This window comes from Amblyraja radiata, chromosome 16 (genome assembly GCF_010909765.2).
Source record: "Amblyraja radiata isolate CabotCenter1 chromosome 16, sAmbRad1.1.pri, whole genome shotgun sequence".
NCBI classification, from domain to species: domain Eukaryota; kingdom Metazoa; phylum Chordata; class Chondrichthyes; order Rajiformes; family Rajidae; genus Amblyraja; species Amblyraja radiata.
The window spans coordinates 49,967,971-49,973,040 of record NC_045971.1 but is presented as its reverse complement, the minus strand read 5'-3'; the positions used below and the strand labels follow the sequence as shown (position 1 = coordinate 49,973,040).

Here is a 5,070-nt window from a genome sequence, read left to right as displayed (position 1 = left end):
AAAATGTAGTTGAGGCCAGTTCATTGGCTATATTTAAGAAGGAGTTAGATGTGGCACTTGTGGCTAAAGGGATCAGGGGGTATGGAGAGAAAGCAGGTACAGAATACTGAGTTGGATGACCAGCCATGATCATATTGAATGGCGGTGCAGGCTCAAAGGGCCGAATGGCCTCCTCCTGCACCTATTTTCTATGTTTCTATTTACAGATTTATTCCAAGAGGCTCCCTGCTATTTTGATTTCACTGCCAGTTACAACAGAATCCCTTAACTGGTTGCAGAGATCTTTCCCTGTAATAGACATTCACACAGCTGCAAACAATGATGTCCTTACCGCTAGCTCCCGATAATTTCCATCAAGCTTTTTCTCCAACACATCCACAAGTTCCGTCTTTTCCAATAATGCCTCTTCATTTTCACGGAGTTTTACCTTGAGGTCTTCCAGCAACTGAGGAAGTTAACGTGATTAATACCTCGTAACAGTGATTAAAACTGGGCAACATAGAATGGAAATCACACACACGCAACATTTGTAATTTAAATGCACCAATTCTTCAATTCCACCTTGGTATTAAGACGTTAAAATTAAAATTATCATTAATGAAATCAGGGGATTAAATCATTAATTCACATTCAATGGTTTAATGGTCCTTTATTGTCACGTGTACTGAGGTACAGTGAAATATGATTTACCACACACATCCAAAAATGCAACAAGACACAAAACTACATAAAGATTAAACATAAACAGCCACCACAGCGGCGTGTGAGAATCCCTAGGGCACCCAGCATAAGCAGAGACCCACAGCCATCAGTTCAATGTCCGGGCCACACACACGCTCCTTCACCGACCGCTGTACTCTCTCTGCAGTCCCTGTCCGCCCAAAGTCAGAAAGCCGTCCACACTCGAACCAGACTCCAGGATCACTGCACTCACGGAAACCCCTCCGAGTCCCCACCAGGGTAGGCAGCTCCTCCATCGTGGTTTTTGCGACCACATATTCCCCTCTGTGATGGAAGGTGAATAACTTTTACCATCTTCCTCCTTTTCTCCCACGGTCGGGGCAATCGAAACTCCCGCAGTCGGGGCGATCGAAACTCCCGCAGTCGCCGATCAAAGGTCCTGCAGTTGGAGCTCCCGACGTTGATCCCTAACAAAGCTACCTCCAGCTCCACGATGTTTGGCCACAATGCCGGCGGAGATGCAATACGGAAAAAGTCGCACCTCCGTCGAGGGAAGAGTTAATAAAAGTTTCTCCTTTCCCCAATCCCCCACTTCCCCCCACATAATACAAAACTAAAGATACGCTAACACACACACAAATAAAACAGACTAAAAACAAACAAAAGCAAAACTCACACAGTCAAGGGGAGAATGTACAGACAGCACCCGTAATTGGGATGGAACCCGGGTCTCTGGCGCTACAAGTGCTGCAAGGCAGCAACTCTACCGCTGTGCCAGCGTGCCACCCAACACTGTGCCTCCTCACCCAACCGCTCAACATTTGTCAGAAACTTGTATTCTTTAATAGTTTACTCGATACATGTGACAATTAACTACACTAAATCCCATCTGCATCTTCTCCTGTACAATTTCATCTTTACTATTATATAATAACAGGAAGCACTCCTCGACAATTTCAACAATTTTCTGGAACCATTCCTTTGGCAAGGGAAGACTGAAAACATTTAGTCAGAACCTCAGCTGTTTCCACCCTTGCTTCTTTTAACTGGCTGGGAAACATTTCTGCCGGACCTGATGATCTGTCCACCTTCATAGATGTGCGAAGACATGCTTTCAATTTCCTTGAAAAGTTCTGACACACGACGTGAAACGGTTTAACAATAGTCTTTGCTTTAGAAAACAAGAGGCATTGTTAATTGTTATTGTTAAAAAGAAAACTTGCAATATTTTGGACTGAATTTTCAGGCTTTAAAGTGAAATCCAACTGCAGAAATGCAAACACAAAGTACACAGATCACTGTAATAGCTCACTCAGTGAGGGTAACAAATATTCAACTGGAATTGATGTTACCTTAAGCTGTTCATCTCTCACGTGAAGCTGGGTTTCTTTGTCCAGAATTTGGTCTTTGAGCTGCACTATTTGCTGTTCATACTGAGCCAGCTGCTCAGTTAAATCAGCCGCCGAATACTTACCTTTAGTCTTCTGGCAGCTCAGTGCCTGCAGAATAATTGGTCACCATTAATAACTGCATCATAGTGAATCAGACTTCAGAGAAAACAGTATTGAAATATTCAGTGTGAGAGGACACCTGAGATCCCGGAGAGAATCCACGCAGGTCACGGGGAGAAGGTACAAACTCTGTACAGACAAGCACCTGTAGTCAGGATCGAACCCAGTTCCCTGACACTGTAAGGCAGCAACTCTACTGTTGCACCACCATTACTCCAGCAGTGTGCCCATTGTGGATATAAACCAGCATCTGCATTTCTTTGTATCTGTGATGCAAGTCTGATTTGCTAGTAATACTGGGAAAAGGGGAAGTGTCCTGGAGAGCTGCACATGTGAGGTGGGAGTGACCCTAGGAGCCGTGTGGGCCCAATCCACCCACCGAACAACCGCGCCGCTGACCGGAACGTGCACCGGTTGGCTAGACTCGCCCCACAGGCCTCCCAGGGGACCGAGGTGAAGCCGGATGGCGAGGTCTGCCTGGGCTGAGGGAGCCTCAGCAGCGGCGGTGATGGGAGCCTCAGCAGCAACGGGAGCCTCAGGGGCAACGGGAGCCTCAGCAGCAACGGGAGCCTCAGCGGCAACGGGAGCCTCAGCGGCAACGGGAGCCTCAGCAGCGGCGGTGATGGAAGCCTCAGCAGCAACGGGAGTCTCAGCGGCAACGGGAGCCTCAGTGGCAGTGGGGCCTCACGATCAGCCCGCAATCAGCATGAATGGGGGGGGGGGGGGGGAGGGGAAGACAATGGGGACCAGGCGTCCCCCCACTGCCGTGAAGAACAATGGGGATCCGGCGATGGGGGACTGCCATGTGGGACGGTGGTAGAACAATGTGGGACCCGATGCGGGGGAAATACTCTACATTTATAATTCTCTACCCAGGGGATAAGCCTGCGTTTGTTTGTTTGTTCGTTCCGTTTAAGGCGTTGTGCACACGGCAGCCAGCCAACAGTCGCATGTCTTTTTCTTTTTCTTTTCACTTTTAATTTCAAGTTTTCGTGCACCTTGTGTGTTGTGACTGTTGGCGACCAATTTCCCTCCGGGGATGAAGAAAGTTTTATTGTATCGTATCGTAAGTGAAAACCAAGGATCAATTCAGGCCTCAGTGAGGGCCAATAGCTCTCTGATGACTGTGGGTGAGTAGTGATACGTTGGAACAGAGGAGTTTAGAATTGGTGGTCAATGCTGCCCACAAGGTAAGGTGTTATGATGAGCAGCTGACTCCTAGTACCAAGAGCTTGGGTCGTGCTCAGACCAATCCTATTTCTCTTTGAACAAACAGGATGCCCATCTTTTCCAGGGTTGCTTTTACATTAGTGGCCCACCATTGCTCATCACTGCACAGGACAGGAAGAAAATCATGAATGTCATAAACGTCCCAGGTTTACTTAGAGGAGAATGTATTTTTTCAAGCAGTGAACCAGTCACATTACACAAATCAACATTTCTCGGCCTCAATATGCACAACCCATCTAATAAAAATTAGTCATGCCAATAACAAATAATAAAACATGAGAAATTCAATTTGAAACGGCTAACATTTACCAGAGGCAAAATATAACAGACAAATTAAGTTAAGCAAAGGAAAAGCATTTTCATGAACTATTTTTGCAATTGAAATCATAAGCAAGTGATTGTAGTCCACACATTATTTTATACAAGGAAAAACTAAATTCCAAAATATATCATGAATACAAATACAAATTTTGTAAATGCAAATGCAACAACAGGAAATTACAAAAATACTTACCCCCGCCGATGCAAGAGGCTTTTCATTTGCACAAATGCACCTCCACATGCTCTTATTTTAATGTGGCTGTAAAATAACCAAAATAATAATTAAATAGAATTGGTACAGAGCAGAGATTGGTTTAACCGGGCATCATCCGTGGCACGGACATTGTGGGCCAAAGGGCCTGTTCCTGTGCTGTACTGTTCTATGGTCTATGCTCTTGAGTTTATGTTTAGTTTGTTGTCACGTGTACCGAGGTACAGTGTAAAGCTTTTGTTGCGTGCTGACCAGTCAGCAGAAGGACAATACACGTTTGCAATCGACCCAATTACAGCGCAAGGTAACCCCAGCAAAGTCTGATCAAGGATAGTCCAAGGGTCATCAAAGAGGTAGATAATAGTTCAGTACTAATGATGCGAATGATGAGATTAGCAAATGGCAGAGGGGTCCAATTGAAGAAAGTGACACCCAATGCAAAGCGGATCAGTGGCAGATAATAAAGAGACATTAATGTGAATGGAGAGGAGGAATTTCTTTAATCAGAGGGTGGTGAATCTGTCTAATTCATTGCCACTGAAGGATGTGGAGGCCAAGTCAATGGATATTTTATGGCGGAGATTGATAGAGTTTTGATTAGTGCGGGTGTCAGAGGTTATGGGGGAAAAGGCAACAAGTATGAAGGCAGCTGGGCTCTAAAATTCAGGTAGTTTCAATGTGTGAAATAATTTTACATCGAAATTCCTTACAACCAATAAGCAGAGCAGGATTAAGGGCTCAAAGATGCCTCAATAATGCTCAATAATGAGGAGTTGCAATAATGGACAATGCAATGCAATACACAAAATATTTCTATGAGAGTGGATACGTGGAACTTGGGACCTCAATTCTTTTGGAAGCAGGGTTAAATTTCAGTTAACTTTTGATCATTGAACATGTACATGGTTTCACTTTGATGAACGTAGCTTTCAATGAACACATAATATCAACGCATAGTTTTAGGGTAATATTTCTCTACCCAATGGAAAGCCAGCCTATTACAAAACAAAATGGTTAAAATAGGAAATATCCTGAGCACGCTAGATGCAACAATGGAAATAAAACTGAGGCAACTGAAAGGTGTAACATGTATGGATCACAAGACAAAGGAGCTGC

General features: G+C 44.7%; 1 long non-coding RNA gene across 1 annotated transcript; it reads right to left on the bottom strand.

The window, feature by feature from the left end:
- Positions 1 to 410: 410 nt before the first annotated feature.
- On the bottom strand, positions 411 to 4,003 carry LOC116982222. The gene is made up of 3 exons (XR_004414403.1): positions 3,937 to 4,003; positions 2,034 to 2,180; positions 411 to 445 (listed from the first exon to the last, which is right to left on the bottom strand). It is a non-coding gene; the product is annotated as an uncharacterized LOC116982222 (long non-coding RNA).
- Between the last annotated feature and the right edge of the window lie 1,067 nt (positions 4,004 to 5,070).